This window comes from Mastigoproctus giganteus, chromosome 13, assembly GCF_048544385.1.
Source record: "Mastigoproctus giganteus isolate SK-2022 chromosome 13, ASM4854438v1, whole genome shotgun sequence".
Taxonomy (NCBI): Eukaryota; Metazoa; Arthropoda; class Arachnida; order Uropygi; family Thelyphonidae; genus Mastigoproctus; species Mastigoproctus giganteus.
Window position 1 is genome coordinate 42,204,781 of NC_143587.1, and position 21,803 is coordinate 42,226,583.

General features: G+C 40.5%; 1 protein-coding gene across 3 annotated transcripts in view; it reads right to left on the reverse strand.

Annotated features, from left to right (window-relative positions):
- The window catches only part of GluRS-m (putative glutamate--tRNA ligase, mitochondrial), a 193,548-nt gene that overhangs the window by 31,821 nt on the left and 139,924 nt on the right, over nt 1-21,803 (reverse strand). The window lies entirely within an intron of this gene.

Below are 21,803 nucleotides of genomic sequence, written 5' to 3' on the forward strand. Positions count from 1 at the left end.
TAGTGGAGTTCCTCAGGGTTCAGTGTTGGGTCCATTGTTGTTTTCGGTGTTTATGAATGATATTGATGATGGTATATCAAGTTTAATATCCAAGTTTGCAGATGATACAAAGGTTGGCAGGGTCGTTAAGGACACTACTGACGCTATGCTGCTGCAACAGGATCTGGAAAGGTTGAACAGATGGGCTGAGAGGTGGCAAATGAAGTTTAACATTGACAAATGTAAAGTACTACATATGGGTAACAGTAACCCCAGAGCAATGTATCAACTCTGCGGTACTACACTGACAGTGGTGGAGAATGAAAAGGACCTGGGGGTAATTGTGCAGGCAGATATGAAGTTCTCTGAGCAGTGCAGACGAGCTGCAAGAGTAGCTCATGGTGTCTTGTCAATGATATACAGGAATTTTTCTAGCAGGGATAAGGAGGTGATTATTCCCTTGTATAAGGCAATGGTTAGGCCATATCTTGAGTACTGTATACAGGTCTGGAGGCCTCATTTCAAGAAGGATGTAGAGCTGCTGGAACGGGTACAGAGAAGGGCAACAAGATTAGTAAATGGAACAAAGGGTTGCTCTTACGAAGAAAGGCTTAAGTTTTGCAAATTACAGAGTCTGGAGACTAGGCACCGGCGAGGTGATCTGATAGAGGTGTATAAGGCTTTGAATGGTTTGAGCATGCTCAATGCCAATGGGATTCTTCATCTTTCTCAGAATAATCACCTCAGAGGGCATAAATTCAAATTGAGGAAGGACGGATGTCGGATAGATGTGCGGAAATTTGCCTTTGGCCAGCGGGTGGTTGGTTGGTGGAACCGACTTCCATCACTTGTTGTTGAAGTTGATAGCCTAAACAAATTTAAAGCTCAACTGGACAGGTATTTCGAACGAATGGAGGGGTGAAATGGGAGAGGGTTTTTTTTTTTTTTTTTGGCTGATGCTGAATAAGCTTGCTTTCTTGCATCATATGCCTCTACTAATGCTAATGCTAATATGCACTAATTGTATACTATAGTACTCTGCTATAGTATACTCATAACAGAACTTTTTGTATCTCAGAGAAGCCTCATAAATGTTATTATGGTAATTACATGCACTAATGAGTGTGATAGGCAGAGAAATCTCCTTATGTATCTTGCAATTTTGTATGATGACTGTTTGGCTTGAGTGTTTTCACAGGTAAAAATACAGTTCTTGCATTGATAGGCAGTCGAGAAGGGTAGCAAAACATCCAAAGCCCTTCCTTCTTCCACAGGTAGTCAATGTGCAGATTGAGAAAGATCATGAAATTCCATTTTAAACATTGTCACAAGGTAACTCAATAGGTCTCCATTTCCACAGGACTAAGATTTGATGCATACTTAATGAGATCTGTGGAAGAACCAGCAGTGAGCGCAACAACCTAATCATATCCATTTATAGAAATAGACAGAAAGTAATGCATCAAAGCAGAATGCAGTGTGTAATTAACTCTTTCAGGCACTCAACCTCTATCAACACTGTTTATTCACACTCATGATGAGTGTGAATAAACTTCTATCAACACACTCATATGGATGAGGTAGTCAATCACCGAATTTGACTACCTCATCCATAATGGACTGTGCCACACAACTAACAGTATAAAAAGCTGAACAGCTCTGCACACTAGAGAAGTAGTAATCTGCATCTGGTTGTGAAAGCCAAAGTGATAAAATAGCAGTTATGGGGCATAGTAAAGATATCAGGGAGTTTCAAAAGGGCGTGCTTGTGGGAGCTCATGTATGGGACACTTCTTTATTGGAAATGGCATGTCTTGTTGGGTGCTCACAGCTCACTGTGGTTAAGGTGTACAAAGAATGGTGTCAAACGGGACAAATCACCACTGACTGACAGAACTGTAAAGGATTACACAAGATGGATGTTCATGGCGATTGAAGGGGACAGAGTGTTGTACAGGCTCAATAGTAGGTCACTGTGCGACATTTGACAATGAAATACAATATAGGGAATGCAAGAACAATATCCCAAATGACAATGCTCAGCACACTTAGATGTATGGAGGTTCCACAGCAGATTAGCAATAGCAGAGGCATATGATGCAAGAAAGCAAGCTTATTCAGCATCAGCCAAAAAAAAAAAAAAAACACACACACACACACCACTCCCATTTCACCCCTCCGTTCGCTCGAAATACCTGTCCAGTTGAGCCTTAAATTTGTTTAGGCTATCACCTTCAACAACAAGTGATGGAAGTCAGTTCCACCAACCAACCACCCGCTGGCCAAAGGCAAATTTCCGCACATCTATCCGACATCCGTCCTTCCTCAATTTGAATTTATGCCCTCTGAGGTGATTATTCTGAGCAAGATGAAGAATCCCATTGGCATTGAGCATGCTCAAACCATTCAAAGCCTTATACACCTCTATCAGATCACCTCGCCGGTGCCTAGTCTCCAGACTCTGTAATTTGCAAAACTTAAGCCTTTCTTCGTAAGAGCAACCCTTTGTTCCATTCACTAACCTTGTTGCCCTTCTCTGTACCCGTTCCAGCAACTCTACATCCTTCTTGAAATGAGGCCTCCAGACCTGTATACAGTACTCAAGATGTGGCCTAACCATTGCCTTATACAAGGGAATAATCACCTCCTTATCCCTGCTAGAAAAATTCCTGTATATCATTGACAAGACACCATGAGCTACTCTTGCAGCTCGTCTGCACTGCTCAGAGAACTTCATATCTGCCTGCACAATTACCCCCGGGTCCTTTTCATTCTCCACCACTGTCAGTGTAGTACCGCAGAGTTGATACGTTGCTCTAGGGTTACTGTTTCCCATATGTAGTACTTTACATTTGTCAATGTTAAACTTCATTTGCCACCTCTCAGCCCATCTGTTCAACCTTTCCAGATCCTGTTGCAGCAGCATAGTGTCAGTGGTGTCCTTAACAACCCTGCCAACCTTTGTATCATCTGCAAACTTGGATATTAAACTTGATATACCATCATCAATATCATTCATAAACACCGAAAACAACAATGGACCCAACACTGAACCCTGAGGAACTCCACTAATAACATTAGTCCACGTTGAGCAGTGTCCATTGATTACCACTCTCTGTCTTCTGCCACTCAATCATCCCCTTATCCATAGCAGCAATTTGCCTCCAATGCCACACTGCTCCAATTTGTGCAGCAGTCTTCCATGTGCAACAGTATCAAAAGCCTTTCTAAGATCCAAATATATAATATCAAAGTTATTCCCTGCATCCAGTTCTTTTGTGACTACTTCATAGTATCCAATCAAATTGGTCAGTCAAGACCTGCCCTTAACAAAACCATGCTGCATCTGAGCTATAACCGAATTCTTGTCTAGATGATCCTGCAGTGCTTCTTTAACCAGTGCCTCCATTAATTTACCTGGAACAGAAGTTAAACTAACAGGTCTATAATTACTTGCGTCAGCCTTTGATCCTCCTTTGTGAATTGGGGTTACATTTGCACATCTCCAGTCTATGGGTACCTCCCCTGAGTCCAAAGAAGCTCTCATAATTATGGCTAGGGGTTTGCTTACTTCCTTTGCTGCCTCCTTTAATATAACTGGATAGATCCCATCCACCCCAGGTGCCTTTTTTGTGTTTATCCTCAACAATCTCTCCTCCACTTTCCTCTCAGTTATTACAAAATCATCCAGCTCACTGCCAATGTTTACTTTACCTACATCATTCTCCTTCCTGAATAATTCCTCATGCGTGAATGTAGATGCAAAATACTCGTTTAGATTGTTAGCCACCCGAGCAGGATCCTCAACTGTTGAACCATCAATATCCAGTGGACCAATCTGATTCATCCCTTTCCTTCTTGAGTTTAAATAGGTAAAGAACTCTTTTCTGTTTTTCTTTGCATCCTTTGCCAAGGATTTTTCATAGACTGCCTTTGCCTGCCTAATCTCCTTTGTGACTTGGTTACAGACCAACTTATATCTATCATAGGCTTCCATGTCACCCATTAATTTGTATGTATCCCATGCATTTTTCTTCTCTGCCACATGTCTCATTAGTTCATCTGACAACCATTTAGGCCTAAACCTTGAACAATATTTCTTAGTTGGTATGTAAAGCCTGGTAGCCTCCAAGATTAGTTCCTTGAATGCTTCCCATTTTGAGTTTGCTGTTGGTAACATCATCAGTTGGTCCCACTGTATAGAATTTAAATACTGTCTCAGACCATCATAGTCGCCTTTACGAAAACAAAAACCCTTCCCTCTACCTCTGATGGTAGTTACCTCCTTGAGTAAATCCCACTTCAACACACTGTGAACACTGCCACCTAGTGGTTCATTTATCTGCAGATTCTTAATGCATGAAGAATCAGTACTGATAATCAGATCAAGAGTATTCTCCCTCTTGTTGCCTCATGAACATGCTGATGTAGAAAACAATCCTCCAATAAATCCACAGAAGCCTTGCTAGTGTGCGAGTGTCCAACCCACAAATTCCAGTCAATATCTGGGAAATTAAAATCCGCCATTATAAGACTCTCTGATTTACTGGCCCACTCTATTTCCCTGTATCTTATTATACTCATCAGAGTCATTAGGCCTATAGCACACTCCTACTCTCAATTTTGATTTCCCTATGCTTATGTCACACCAAACTGACTCGACACTGCCCTGTCCATCGATGTCGACTGTCTTCACTTCCTTGGACGTTATGTGTTTCTTAACCAATAGCATAACCCCCTCCTCCCCTCCTGTCCTGTCTATCCTTTCTATACACATTGTATTCCCCAAATTCCAGTTCCACATCCCTTATATCTGTGTGACACCACGTCTCTGATATCCCAACAATATCTGCCTTTGATGTTTTGAGCAATACCTCAAATTCATCAAATTTATTTACCAAACTCCTAGCATTGGTGTACACGCAGATATACATGCACCCGTTTCTATTCTTGGCCACCCTAACACAACCCATGTGTTTACTTGTACCGCAATGACTCCCAGCAGTCTCTGAAATATCCTGCATCTTGTTTTTCAGGCTTCTGCTCATTTCAATAGAAGCAGTGCAAGAATCACTTCCACCTTTGCCAGTGGCTACTGTTAATCTATTAGTCCTTGTATCCCCCCAACTAGCAGTTTTCCGACCCACCTAACTCTGCCTCGACAGCATCAGCAAAAATTCTTGCACCCTTTCTATTTAAGTGTATCCCATCCCTGTAGAAGCAATCTCTCCTGTTAACAAGTACAGTCCAGGCTGAAAAAAATTCTACCCCTTGAGCCTTGTACAATCCCTCCAAGGCCGAATTGATCGACAAGGCTCTAATCATATACTCCCTCCTATCGTGTCTGGGCAGAATTGCAGATGACCCAAGAGACACCTCCCCTCTCCTCACTGCTGATCACCATTGACAGCAAATGCTGTGGTGTCAACAATATGCTGGTCAGACACTGGAGGACTAGAAACAAGTGTGCTAGTGGGATTAGTCCAAATATCTGGTGCAACACACCGATGAAGGATTTTGTGCGTGGCAACAAACAACATGAGCTCATGTACCCATTGTGCACAGTGCCCACTATCCAGGCAAGTACTTACAGTGGTTGCTTAATATGGAGCATGTTTTTGTGGCAAGAACTAGGATCCCCAACATTTGACTAGTGAGGTCTACCGGCAATCCTTAGAAGACCTTTTTGCACCCTGTCATGTTCCATTTTTTTTACAGACAGAAATGGGGGTCTCCCAAGACAATGATTTGCCATGTCATCAGGCTCGCACTATGTACAAGTGGTTCAAGGAACACCAATCTTGATTGGCCTCCAAATTCATCTAACCTCAATCTAATTGGAGACCTGTGAGATGTTTTGAAATGGGAAGTGAGGTGCATGGACATGCAACCATCATCTATTCTGACATTGTTGAAAGCCTTGCAGGCAGCATGGCTGCAGATCCCTACAGATGTCTTCAGATATATATTTTTTTTTTTTTTAGGAGCATTAGCAATTAAGGCCATATTGCTCCAGGTATATGCGGTTGTCATTCCCTGACCTTTCCACATCCTCCGTATTTGGTGGTCACGGGCTCGAACCCCAGTCTAATCAAGAAGTGTGTGCTATGCACTGCTGCTCCTGCCCACCTGGATACGGAGGCACCAATGTCTTCAGATATCTATTGAAGTCAATGCCTAGGTCAATAGTGGCTGTTACCCATGCAAACAGTTTCCAATATGGGATTAAGTAGGTGATCATAATTCAGCAATCAGTAAGTATAACTTCCTTTTCTTTACAACAAATTTGTCCATTGCAAATAAAATTAGAAAACAAAAGGAAAATATTCCTGCACCATTGTGGCAGAGTCTCACAATTCTTCTATTACAACTATAGGAAGCTCATTGATGATACCAAATTTACTCTTTGCAACACCAACATTGCAAAGTGGAAAAATTACAGGAATAAATCCAGATCCACTGTTTGTTCTATAAAATACAGCAAGAGCCAATTTCCAGAATTAACTGCTTATATTCAATGGCTTGTTGTACCAAGTTATACCAACTGTGAGCTATGAAAGCAAGATTAAATCTCAATAGAGGGGCTAAATGTGGTAAATTTTTTAGCATGCCAGTTGGGAATGTCTATTCTAGACCATTTAGTTTTCTTTAAAGGTAGCATATTTAAGAAAAAATGCAAGCTAAATATATAGGCATTTTACACATACAAAGCCCCTGTTAAAATATTATCATCATTTAAAAGTTAACCTAAAAAATGTGCACAAAAAAATGGTCTTTGGTTCCCCCAATCAAATACAAATGGTTGAAAATTACTCATATCAATACTGCTTTTAAACAGTACAGATACAAAAAAATCTAAACCTGCATGCCATGACTAATCTAAAAGTCATACTGAGTGTTCAGCTTCAGGTTGATATCATTACAGTGGTACCTTGGATTACGAGTAACTTGGTATGCGAGTGTTTTGCAAGACGAGCAAAAATTTTTAATAAATTTTAACTTGATAAACGAGCGAGGTCTTGCAATACGAGTACAGTCAGTTCTCGTATAACACGTGTTTACACTACACGAATTCAATCATACACGATTTATAAATAGGGGAACGATATCTTATATAACACGAACCGAATTCGCTTATGCACAATTAGCCTTTGCGTTTACAAGAAATGGCAGTCGAACGCAGAATCACCCCAACCGAACGCAACTCGATAGGAATGAAGAGAAGATTTTGAAAATGTATTTATGGTTTTTTATATCCATGAAGGGGAAACACATTTCACCATAATAACGTGAAAACCAACAATTCCAGCTAGTATAATCGCAAATGCAATTAGATCGAGTTTACTACCAGTTTATAACAGATTCCACTAGCAGGAACGCAACTGGAAATTGTTTTATGGTAATAACCCCTAGAAATGTGCTTTAGTAAAATGTGAGGTGTTAATAGTGTATCTCCGCCTTTATGGTGTTGTTTATTCAGTTGCTACACGCGGGCAGCTTTGTTTATGTGTATCAAGCGTGCCTCCTCGTTTTGTAATAGTGCGAGCGATGAATCTGATTTCCGTGAAATCCTCAAAAGGAGGCAAAAGCAAGCGTCATTGGAAAGATTCCTTGTTAAAGTCGCACAAAAAGAAAAAATCAACAGATAGCAGTGATTCCATTAGAGACAGTGAAAGTCGTCCTACCCAATAATTAATAAATTCGATTGCTTTATGTATATTAAATTTAAATATTAAAAATATAAAAAGGTATGTATTTTGTATTAATCATTTTTACAGTATATGAATATTTTTGAGTTTTGGAACAAATCATCTGGGTTTCCATTATTTCTTATGGGGAAATTCGCTTTGATATACGAGTGCTTTGGATTACGAGCACGTTTCCGGAACGAATTATGATCGCAAACCAAGGTACCACTGTATATCAATTTAAACTGTGGGATTGAGAAATCACTTGAGTTATCCATCGCTAATTATATTATCAATATACCCTAATCACGTTTGTGAATATCAGTAAACATTCTCACAACCTTCTAAAGAAACTTTCAGATAACATAAATTATAGCAATGCAAAAATCCCTTAATTCCAAAACAACTGTTTTGTGTTATTTTTTGCTTACTTCAATGTGGTTAGTATTAGTGGTGGCAAATGATCTAAGGAGCATCAGACAAAAAAAAAAAAAAAAGAAAGAAAGAAAGAAAAATCCCTTCATCTGTTCACCCCCTCTAATAATTTGTTAAGAGTAATACCTCCTTATAAATTAATCTGCAGATAAAAGACCCACTAAGTGGCAGTGATCATAATGTACTAATGTGGAATTTACTTAAAGATATAACTACTGAAGGCAAGGGAAAGGGCTTTGCTTTTGTAAAATAACTATGGCAGCCTTACACAGTTTTAAAATCTATGCAGTGGGAGTAATTGATGAAGTTAATAACAGCAAATTTTAAACGGGAAACTGAATCCTGAGGGAGCTCCACTAATAGCATTAGTCCAAGAAGAGCAGTGCTCATTAATTACCACTGTTCTTCTGCACAGCCATCCCTTTATCCACAGCAGTAATTTGCTCCAATCTGTACAGTAGCCTTTCATGTGGAATGGTAACTGTTTGTTTGTTTGGGAATTTTTTAGGTGCATCGGCATCTATGGCCATAGTGTTCCAGGAATGGTAACAAAAGCTTACTGGAATCTAAATACAAGGGCTGTTCAATAAAGGTTAGTTGTTTTGGTGTTTATTGGCGCATTGACAACAGAGATCATAGTGCGCCAGTTCAATAAAGAATGATCATAATTTTTTTTCACACCATACCTTTATTAATCATCCATATTTTGATGGTTCTTTTCAAAGTAGTGCCCATTTGATGAAATGCACTTACTCCATTTTTGCCATTCTTCAAAAATATGGTGGAAGCAATGTTTTGCTGCATTTCAGAATTGCTTCTGATGGCTTTACAACTTCTTCTGATGACTGGAAATGTTTTCCTCACAGCAACGCCTTTAACTTTATAAATAAAAAAAAAAAAAAAAAAATGCAGGGTGCAAGGTCCAGGCTGTAGGATGGATGAACACATTTGACATTAATGCTGGTTAAGTACTCAATGACAGTACAAGCAATGTGATGTATTGCACTGTTGTTATGCAGCATTCACCCACCTGCATGCAGTTGTGATCGTTTGCAATGAATCTGTTACTGCAAAGTGTGCAGTACAGTTCTGTAGAAAGGTCCCATAACAGTCATATGACATGGCACAGCATGCTGGTAAACCATTCCTTGAATGTTAAAGAAAGAGATAACTATACCCCTTCCTGCAGAAGCCACAACTTTTGCTTCTTGATGATGCAGACTTCCAAACAGAGCGTTGTTGTTTACTCTCTGTGTCAAAATGATAAAGCCATGTCTCATCCACCATCATCACCTTGTGCAGAACCAGTCCATCTTCAGTAACCATCTGTTGCAACTTCTGCCTGACAAACCTCCATGCAAACTTGCTGTTGCTCAGGTGTGAGCAGTCTTGGAACCCAGCGTGCACAAACATGTCATATGCAAATGGTCATGGAGAATACCATGTGCTTCCTACTGATATTCTCACATCTCTGCCAGTTGCCTTACTGTTATACAATCTTTTCTCATGATTACAGAAGCAATGTTTATGGTTTCTGCAGTGATAGCAGTGGTTGGAGGCTGCCAATTTTTGTGATTGAATCATGTTCATCTTTAAACATTCTTAAACCACCTGCAAGCTGTGCTATATGGAAGCATAGAGTCACCATAAGCCTCTTTTTGACATTTCAAACACTTCAGCTGATGTTTTCTTTAGACAGAAACAAAATTTGCGAGCAGCATACTGTTCCTTGTGTGTAATGTCTATTGTTACATAGGCAAAATTGAACCGGCATAAACTTGACTGATTGCCAAGGTCACACCATGCACATGAGTCAACTGTGCAATTGCTATGTGATGCAGATTAAAGAAATTCTGCAGCTCAGCTAGAAATAGAAAGCAGTACATTTAATGAAGGATTATGATCATTCTTTATTGAACAGCTCTTGTATATGATGTCAAAAGTATTTTTTGCATCCAGTTCCTTTGTTACTTCATCCTAGTAGATAATTGCATCAGGTCAAACAAGATCTCCCGTTAACAAATCTCTGATGATATGTAACTGTGTTTCTGTAAAGCTGATCCTGCATTACACCTTTAACTGTTGACTCCATTGCTTTTCCTTGTATAGAAGCCAAGTTATGGGTCTGTAATTATTCACACTGACCTTTGAATAGGGGAAACATTTCCAATCTGTAGGGAACTTTCCTGTGCCCAAAGATGCTCTCAAAATCATGGCAAAAGGTTTAGCGGGCATGGTGGTTGGTGGACATTTAATACCTTTTACAGCACTCACATGAAAATCTGTGCATGTCCGCCTCATGGAACCAGCTTTGATATGCCATTTAGAATGATGGCCAATCCGAGAAATAACTTTTCAAATTATCAGGTGGGTTGTTGGATTCATTCAACAAACACACCTGAGAAAAGGCAAAGTTAAAAATATAAACATAAAATGGACTGCTGAATTTCTGAAGTTCAACTGTATTAAGAGATTGCTGCTATGGCAGATTCTGACGCAAGGGCTACTTAGGTCATATTGCACCTCCGAAAGTAATTGGTGTTACATATGAAAACTGCCTGGGGAGCAGTTAGAAATGGTCATACATTTGAATTTGTTTTAAATAGAAAAAAAGAATTCAGAGAGATTTGCTTCTTTACCTATGATGCAGTTGAGTGATAAAGATCCTTGAAAGAACATGAAAGGAAACTGAAAGAAATGCATTGGGCATTGTTGAATAAACTACATTCATTGAGTATATGTTTTACTATAAGTGGCTGTGAGTTGTGCGTACACTGCAGAGGATCACTTCCTGTAAGCAGAAAGAGATGTGAGAGTGAGTATGACTTATTTGGATTCTTGCTAGGATTACTATTTCTTTTCTATTTTTACACAAGTAAGCAGTCCATACTTGTGGTTCAGATTTTAGTTGAAACAGCTGAGTAGTTCATCAGTAACATCTTTCTTCTGATGCTGAGTGAAGATTCATGAGCCTCAACATAAAGACTTTGAACTGGAGATATTCTGTATCCACCTAGGGCTATCCTAAGAGAAGCGTGTTCGAGGGGAGCAAGACGGGCTAAGGTACTCTCCCTAGCAGTCATAAACAGGTGCTCCGTAATCTAGCCAAGATCTAATTACGGATATATAAGTGGAGCAGGGTATAATGATCTGCAGCCAAAGGTGCACTAGACACAGTGTCATAACTAGAAAAAGTGGGCCCCCAACGCAAAGTTTAGTGTGGATCCCCCTGAAAATATTGAGTGATACAGTGGATTCCGGTTATTTGGGCCACTGGTTAATCGGAGCAGCCGTTTATTTGGGGCAAATATTAAAAAACAGAAACCAATCAAGAAAATAGCCAGGGTTTACTTCACTTAATTGGGGCAGGAGACCGCAGCACTGGAGATTACCCTACGGATTGTCTCCAATGGTACCACGTGGTTCAGTCGAAATTCTGGAGGTCACAACCATAAAACAATAAGCAGTCACCTGTTTATTGGGCTTTTCTGTTAGTGAAATCTATCATAAACGGACAGTAAACTCGATCATATTGAATTTGTGATAATACCAACAGCTGGAATTCTGTGGGTTATTATGGTGAAATGTGTTTACACTTCCATGAAATCTTCAATCATATAAAAAAATTAATTTTCAGCTCTTCTCTTCATTCCTATTTTTAAAGCTTTGTAACTTGTTACTCCGTTCTCACTTGCGCGTATCGTGTTACTTGCAAATTGTGTGTGCCATGTTCTTTGTTATTGATTGCTTATCTTTTTACTGTTTTAAATTTTAACTCCCACCTACAAATGTCAGTGAACAGAAATGTCAACTAGTTCATATGTACATATTACAGTACATATTAATTATTCCGATTATCACGTATATTCTTCCGATTTTCACGTATCATTTAATTTTTTTAATTGGTAAGGTAATAAAGGGTAAATTTGTGCTTAATATATCTTTGCTTTTATAGCCTGTGGATAATATTCCTCCTATTTTCGCTAATTAGAATTGCTGTTTAATAGAATTAAAATTCAATTCACAAACGTGATCACAATGACCGGCGCTTACTGCACATCGTATAGGGAATGGTACTTTACTATGTTGAGTTCGTTGTAACATGATTTGATTGTATAGTGTAAAGGGGGGGGTACATTGTATTTTTAACTATTTACGTGAAACTTCGGATAATTGGGGAAGCTGCTTAATCGGGCCAAAATGCACTAGTCCCGATGTGTCCCAAATAACCGGAATGGACTGTACTATTACTCAATAATAATGACCCCGGTAAGTGGGCCACCTTTTTGACTTTGGCCCCCACAGACACAAATCCTTAAAAATTGCCCTGGAAGCAGTAGCTATGCTAATACAATTTCACCTCTATTCACTGCAGTTTTGCTTGTGCAGCTAGCTAACAATAAACATAATAGAAAATTTTATTATAAACATAATTAAAAAACTTACATTTTTATTCAATTAAATTTTTTTCAGTTTTGGGCGGGAAGCCCCTTTCAAACTTGCACTCCTATGTACTGCAATGGCATAGTCACACCACTGACTACACATGACTCAGAATATATCCATTTTCTTTGTGCAAGTGATTTATAAATATTCAATGTGTTCTGGAAGTTTAGCTTCTTATCAAAAATTACCCTTGGACACAAATACTGTTCATGATTGGAAGAGAATGATTGGCCAAGTGTAACGCGGATTCAGAATGCATTTTGTGCTTGGTGCAGAAATGTATGGCTGTAGATTTGTGGCTTGTCAGTTTGTATCCATTTTGTGCCATCCATAATTCAATGTTAATTATGGACATCCATAGATGCCTCTCAATGCAGTTCATTAGTATTACCATCATGATGCAAGAAAGCAAGCTTATACAGCACCAGCCAAAAAAAAAAAAAAAAAAATACCCCTTCTCATTCCACCCATCCAGTCACTCCAAATGTTTGTCTAGTTCTGACTACACATGGTCCTTGAGGTTGTCACAGACATTATCTCAGATATGCCAGACAAGCTGTACTTGCTACCTGGGAGTCAAACACTGATGGAACTGATATTCGGGTGACACTCAAGTCAAGTGGACCCAATTTCGGCGAAGTCCGGACGGTCTGTGACAGCCAAATCCTCTGCTTGCAACTTAACGATGGTGGGACTGTTAGTAATCCTGGGTATAACCCCCATGCACAGGCACACTGTGGGTGACCACCCAGGTGTGAACCAACGTAAGCAAGGGTCGAGGTGTGGTGCCCATACCACATGGAGGAATGCCGCCCCTCTGTGATACCAGGCGATACTAGATGGTAGATGACTCTCATCAAAAGGTGAAATACCACCACTTTGCTTCTTGGAGACGTCAAGTGGTGGAACCCATGTTTAGCCTCCAGAGCCAAGTTCCGGTCAACCCTTCCCCATCTCTTCCATCGTGCAGTATGATTGATGACTTTGAGGTTATGGTGAACATCATAGCGAGATCCAATCTTCCTTACATTTCGAGGGTACAGCTCTAAAACGGTGTTCACAGGCCAGCCGCTAGTTAGTACACCGGTCCGAACCTATTGGTAACTTTTTAGGAGGCTTCCGGATCAGCTAGTGTATAATCTTGCTACCTCTACTCTGCCAGACAGTGACTGGAGGGAGTCCAAGAAGTGTGTATGCGCGGGGGCATTGTCGAGGCCACGTTATGTCAAAGATCTGTGTATATTCTTACCATGTGTACGCCATATCCAAAAATTTCATTACTCCTTACAGCATGTCCCCCACTTTTTCTTACTATTGAATACACCTTGAATTGTCAAACTAATAGAATAAGATTTTCTACAAAAAGATCTAAACCTCCCAAACACTTCCTAGTTCATTTCACAAATATACGTGGTCTCAGTTCTAATCTTAACGATGTCCATTTCAACTTGCAGTCTGCCAAACCCCATGTACTTTTTCTGACAGAATCTCAGTTATCGATTGATTCAACTACTGCTCATCTTGGTTGCCCAAATTATTCACTGTACGATTCCTTTCGCCTCAAAGGTGGTACTTGTGCATATGTCCATTCCGATATTCCCTGTCAGAGACTTAGTAATTTGGAATCTCCTCTTTTCAGTCTTCTCTGGCTTAAAATTTCTCTACCACATTGTGTTAAATTCATCTGTTGTCTCTACCGTTCTCCCAACTCCACTAATCACTTGGAGCTCTTTGACATCCTCTCTTTGCAACTTGACTTTCTCCAGTCCAACTTTCCTAACAGTGAGGTAATTTTCCTTGGTGATTTTAATGTTCACAACTCCAGTTGGCTTCCGTTTTCTAGTCACACCGATCCAGCTGGTCGATATGCTGTGGCTTTTCAATTACTAACGACCTTGCACAGATTGTTCACTTACCTACAAGAATACCAGACAATCCTAACCGTTAGACAACACACGTGATCTCTTTCTCACAAACAACCCCTCTTAGTACACGGCCGAAGTGAGTGGTCCTTTAGCCACCTCAGATCACAACTCAGTGATTGTCTCTTCTCCAATGGAGCCTTTATCTCATGGCTAGTTCCAACCTCCTGTTGTTTGGCATTACAAGAATGCAAAATGGAATGATCTGCGGGATTTATTTTTTTTCTTTTCCTTGGTTGAACTAATGTTTCAAAACTTCTGATGTCAGTGTTTGCTCAGATTGTGTCAGTGAAATTATTCTTGTAGGAATGAAATCCTTTATCCCACGGAGGATGTGAAAAAGTCAGGAAACGACCACCGCATATCCCCAGAGCAATATGGCCTTAGTTGCTAATGCTCCTAAAAACCAAAAAACAACAACAACTTTATCCCACACTCCACTTTAAAATCTTGTCCTTTATCTAAAACTTGGTTTTCCAATAAATGTGCTAAGGCTGTTCAAGAGAAGAAGGTTGCATATCACAATTGGCTTGTTTCCAATTCTTCAGTTTGATTTTCTGCCTACACCAAAGCTCGCAACAATTGTAAAGCAGTTATTAATCAGTCCAAACTAGATTTTGAACAGGCTATGAGTAGAAAACTTGCCTCTTGCCTTAATGGTAGCCGAGCATTCTGGTCTCTGGCCAAAGCTATTGGCCGCAACTTTTGCTCATCTCTACTCACACCTCTGTCAAAACCAGATGGTTCTGTTGTCACTTCAGCCAAGGATAAAGCTTACCTACTAGCGTACCATTTTCCTCCAATTCATGTATTAATGACCTTGGTAAAACACCTCCTACCATTCCCAACATGCTGCATTCAATGCCTCCTCTGGTCTTCCACCAAAAGGATGTCAGAAGGATTCTGAAGAATCTCAATGCTACGAAAGCTCCAAGTCTTGATCGTATTTCTTCATGTTCTCAAAACCTGTGCTCCTGAACTTACTTCTGTTCTTTGCCGCCTTTTTTTCACTTTCTTATTTCAAAGGTGTTTTTCCTTCTGCATGGAAATTTGCTCATATCCAGCCAGTTCCTAAAAAGGGTGACAAATCGCTCCCATCCAATTATCGTCCCATTGCAATTACTTCTAATCTTTCTAAAGTAATGGAGAAATCAACTAACCACCAACTCTTAAACTATCTACAAATGTCTGATCAACAATCGCCAGTATGTATTCCGTTAGTGTCGATCTACTGGTGATATTTTAGCTTATGTTACCCATTTATGGACAAATTCAATGTAAAAGTTTGGTGAAACACTAGCAGTTGCTCTTGACATCTCAAAGGCTTTCAATCATGTTTGGCATAAAGGTCTTCTAAACAAGCTTTCATCTTAAGGTTTACCAACTGTTTCTTGTAATTGGTTATCCACTTTTCTATCTGATCGCTCACTGAGGGTGATGGTAGATGGCTCACTGTCTTCTAACTTCTCCACTAATGCTGGTGTCCCCCCAACGTTCAGTTCTAATCCCCCACTCTCTTCCTCTTGTATATTAATGACATTCTTCCATTGACTGGCAAACCTATCCACAGTTTTGCCGATGATAGTACATTTCATTCCAATTTCCATTTTGAGAATCCTTGCCCTGCACAATCAGCTTCAACGTCTCGAATATCAGTTACTAATTCCTTAATTGCCAATCTCCAGGTAATTCTCCAGTGGGACAAAGACAATTTAGTTGATTTCAATCCTTCTAAAACTCATTCCTGTCTTATATCTCGCAAAAAGGATTCTTCTGCTCCTATGCTTATCTTTGGTGACACTCCGATTTCTAGGCAAGATGATATATCTCTTTTTGGGATTACTCTGACTTCTAATCTCTCTCTTGGCACAAGCACATAACAAATATTGCTTCCTCTGCATCTAAAAAACTTGGTTTTCTCTTTCGCTCTCAGTGTTACTTTTCTTCCAAACAACTGTTCACTCAGTACAAATCGCGAATCTGCCTTACCGTGGAATATTGTTCCCACATCTCGGGCGGTGCTCCCAAAACCTCTCTCGGGCTTCTAGATTCCATTCAGAAGAGGGCAGTTAGGTTAATTAATGATTCATCTCTAACAGAGTCTCTCCACTCGCTTTCTCATAGACGCACTGTTTCTGCTGCATGCCTCTTCTACAGATACTTCCATGGGCACTGTTCTTCTGAATTGGCTTCTATAATTCCCGCTCTCTCTTTCAAAACAGTCCGAATACGTGCCGCACATCAGCCAACATCCATTTACTGTCTAACGTCTTCAAACTCACAGAGCCAACTTTTCATCTTACTCATTTATTCATGGGTGAGTTGAGCCAACTTTTCATCTTACTCATTTATTCATGGTGCCTCCGTAGCCAGGTGGGCAGGAGCAGCAGTGCGTGCACACGCTTCTTGATTAGACCGGGGTTCGAGCCCGTAACCACCAAATACGGAGGATGCAGAAAGGCCAGGGAATGACCACCGTATATCCCCGGAGCAATATAGCCTTAGTTGCTAATGCTCCTAAAAACCAAATAACATAACATCATTTATTCATTCAACTGGTGTAGTCTACAGAAGTTCAAGTCTAATGTCAACAAATATCTTCTCTTGTCTTCCCAACCTCCAACCCAAGAACAGTATTAAGTACTATAGGTTCTAATACTTTTCGTGTTTGGGGTTTTCATAAAAAAAAAAAAAAAAACACCACTGGTGTTCAAAGAAAGTGCACCACTTAGAAATTTCACATTTCTAACTCTTTTTCGCAATGGTATGTTACATTAATGACTAGCATCACAAATAGAAATATAAACAAAAGATATTTATTAATAGTTAAGCCAAAGCTAAGTAATATTTGATGTGCTCTCAAAATATTCCAAAATAAGCATTTGCAAAGTTTATACAACAGTTTTGGTAAACACAACAATTACAGCTGAAATGTTATCAGAAGCCCTCAATTTGTTCAGTTTATCATTTTAAATGAAAAACAAAACGAAAAGTTCACCAGGTGCAAACTAATATTTACTTCACCTGCCTCAGGTCCTGATGACAGCAGCACACTGTCGAGGCATTGACAAGATCAACTTCTGATGATAATCAACTGATAGTTTGTGGTTCCAAACACAAATTATGGCTTCCTGAAGTTCACAAAGGGTCTTTGGTTTCTTTCTGGCAACTGCAGTTTCTACACGATGCCAACAGTTCTCTATAGGATTCAGGTCCGGCTGGGTTGTTTCCTGGCCAGCTAACAGTTGTAATGGACCATCCTTCCAACCATTTTTTCACCTGTAACAAATGTAAACACATTACTGTCGACCCTCTATGATAATCAACTGATTTACACTTTTTGCCCAATGACAAGGAGCAATGTCGTCCTGAAAAATGCAGTTACTTGGCAGGTTGAAATGATCTGTAATGGTTGGCAGCCAGATGGAACCATTTATAAACTGCAGGTGATACTAAATGCACTCCCATATCATTTGGCTGGTACGGAATTACAGTCTGGATGGTATTCTTCACCACGTCTATGGATAATCGTTTGTCTGGTAGGGAAATACAGTCTGGATGGAATTCTTCACCACGTCTACGGAGAATCGTTTGTCTGGTAGAGAAATACAGTCTGGATGGTATTCTTCACCACATCTATGGAGAATCGTTTGCCTCCATTAAGAGCCATGCAGGTTGAATTTCTCATCCAGGAAAATAACTGATTTCCACTGCTCGGGGATCCATTTGACATGCTCCTTACACCAGATTAATCAGGTCTTTTTCATTTTTTGTCTGAGGAGGGGCTTCTTTGAGGATGATGGGATACAAGTTCATTTTTGAAGAGGCATCTTCTGACTGTTACTGCACTTGATACCACTCCTGGATGTTCTTTCCATTCTCTTTTCAGCTCAGATGAAGAAGCTTTACAGTTTTTAAGGCATAAGCGCTTCAAAATGCAGTCCTGTTTTGGCATAGAGATTCGTTTGCGTCCAGTTCCTTATAGGGGAAATTCATGGGGACTTCCCATGAGTCCAAGGATGCTCTCATAATTATGGCTAAGGGTTTGCTTACTTTCTTTGCCTTTAATATAACTGGATAGATCTCATCCACCTCATCTTAAGTTTGGAAAGAAATCACTCATTTGAACGTCTTCTCTTATCCAGATTGGAAAAACTATAAAAATGCAAATCTCCAGTCCCCAAACCAGTTCGGTTTTCGGTTTTCAGCAGAACATGCTCTTCGACAGCTCACAGATTCAGTCAAAAATTCAGCCACCAAATACTTCTTAGTAATATCAATGGATTTCGCCAGGGCCATTGATTTGCTCTGATGGCCAAGTATACTACGAAGACTCAGAGAAGCTAGCGTTCCAGCAAATCTTTACAGCTGCATACAGGACTATCTTCACAACAGAAGTGTTACAGTCAGAAATGCCTATCTACAAGTCTCCAGAAACGTCTACAGAGGATGCCCCCAGGGCTCTGTCCTTGGCCTTTCCTATGGAATGTGGTCATGGACGAGTTCCTGAACCTAGACCTGGGGGATGTTTCCACCCAAGCCTTCGCAGATGACTTAATACAGACAGTCACTGGAAACAACAGCCAACGGAGTCTTACAAAGCTACAAGAATGGGCCAGCCTCCATAAACTCCATATATCCCCTGAGAAAACTATTTCAATTCTACTCAGAGAACCCTTCAAATAAGCAGGCCGCCACAGATTAAAATTGCTAGTAGAACCATCAAACTAACAACTGAGATGAAGTACCTTGGGGTAATTCTCGACCCCAAGCTCACGTTTTACCCACATATAGACTACCTTCATCGCAAAGTCAGGAACTACACGGCAATGGTAGTGAGGATCAGCAGGTCTGACTGGGGCCTAAATTGCCGCTCACTGCAAATGCTATACAAAGCTGTATTTATTCCCACTATAACCTACTGTGCAGGTGTCTGGTATCATCGTGCACTCATTGTTTGTAACCAAAGGAAGCTCACCTCCATCCAGCGTAATATTCTTCTCACTATCACCCATGCCTGCTGCACAGTAAGCAACCCAGCGCTCCACGTCTTGGCAGGAGTTCTCCCTCTGGACCTGCAGATAATTCGCAAAGGCGTGCACTACCGGCTCGCAAAGGGACTCCCTACCACCATCCTGGATTTTGCTACAAACACAGCAAACACCATCAAAGAAAAAAAAAAAAAAGCACCTTGCAGTCTACCTTCTTAACACCTGGCAAAACAGATGGAATACCACCCTCAGATTCCATCACTAAAAAATTCTTACCTGAAATAGCCCAGATCTACCCTAAAGCTCCAGCATGGTACAGCCAGGGTTATATACCACTTTCCTGATTACAGACCATGGATCCATAAATCACAAACTTGCCTCTATGAACATCGCGGATGACCCTTGCTGTCTTTATGGTGAAAACGAAGACTGGGATCACCTATTCTATTTTTGCCCGCTCTACGAGGACCTGCGAACGTTGTTCATATCAAAAATACGTCTTGCCTCGAGGAAATGAACATTTTCTGATCAATGAGGAAGACCAGTACAACGCTTTCTCTGCCTTCGCCCATGATCTCTTCACCAGAAGAAGATCACTGGTGCAATGTCCTAGAACTGATGCACATTGATCAACACCCTTTTCTCATATACTGAACATCTTCACCTAAATTGTGACCACTTCTAGCTACTAAACTTGACACTCAGGTCACTTGAATTGTTTCATCCATGTCTCTCTTGATATGTGATTGTCTTCCCATCCTCTCGTGGGCCCTCTTCTTCCACTTCCTCTTAGGTGGGAGAATTCCCACCCAAGCTGCGGAGGATGCCTTCCCTTACATCCTCCGTCGCTCTGTCTATACCTCCTTTACTTTACCCTCTCCAGTACATCCTGTACTCCCCTATTTTTTTTTTTTTTACTTTGTCTCTTTCCAGGAAGCTCAGGCGACCTGGAGGAGACTAGCCGGAGAATTATGGGCAGCCTGGCTACCTCCTAGTGGTGTGTGCGGGCAATGTGGGGTCCCACCAGGGGCCCTGCAGCCAAAAGCCAGGACACTCAACAGAACCCAGAAATACTTCATTTACAACACAAAAAATTTTTCTGGCTTTCAGTGATACTGTTTGTCTCCACAGAGTTCATATGGCACAGATGTGGGAAACCACCGGAAGCACCTTTCTCCCAACACTATGCACACTATGTCAATTGATTACAAGACACTCTATAAGCAATATGACGGGAAGGCCAATGTAAAGCAACAATAGCACTCTTACTTCATGGCGTCAACTGCACGTAACTCGCCATCCTGACATAAGCAAGGAATGACTGCAACTCTTGTGGAGCATTCTTATATATCTGAAAGTAACAGCTGATGCAATATTACGTCATCACCTATGCGTGTCAATCTTATCTGATGCAATCGGTAAGAAATATTCCATATACTTACGTTATTTGGACAAAAATTACAATTTTAAGTTGTGATGCACTTTCTTTGAACACCAGTGTATTTAAGCTATCAACTTCTACAACAACAGATGGAAGTTTGTTCCAGCAATCAACCACTCGCTGGCTAAAGGAAAATTTCCGCACATCTTTCCTACAACTGTCTTTCCTCAATTTGAATTTATGCCCTCTCAGGCGATTATTCTGAGCAAGAGGAAGAATCCCATCAGCATTGCGCCTGCTCAGTCCATTCAACTCCTTATACACCTCAATCAGATCGCCTTGCAGGTTCCTACTCTCCAGATGCTGAAATTTGCAGAATTTAAGAATTTCTTCATAAGAGCACCCCTTTGTTTCCCCTCACCTCGTTGCCTTTCTCTGTACTCATTCTAGCAACTCTACATCCTTCCTAAAATGTGGCTTCCAGAGCTGTATGTAGTACTCAAGGTGTGGCCTGACCATTGCCTTATACTAGGGTACCTTGTCCCTGCTCGCAGAATTCCTGTATATCATTGACAAGACAACATGGCAGCTTGCCTGCACTGCTCAGAAAACTTCATGTCTGACTGCACAATTACCCCCAGGTCTCTTTCATATGCAGTACTTTGCATTTGTCAATGTTAAACTTCAGTTGCCACTTCTCAATCCATCCACCCAATTTCTCCAGGTCCTGCTGCAGCAGCATACTGTCATTACTGTTATTAACAACCCTGCCAACCTTTGTATCATCTGCAAACTTGGACATTAAACTTGATATACTTCATCAATATTACTGATAATTATACAAAACAACAATGGGCCTAACATTGAACCCTTGGGGACACCACTAATAACATTAGTTATTAGTGGTGTCCAAAGAGCAGTGTCGATTGATTACCATTCTGTCTTCTCCCACTCAACCATC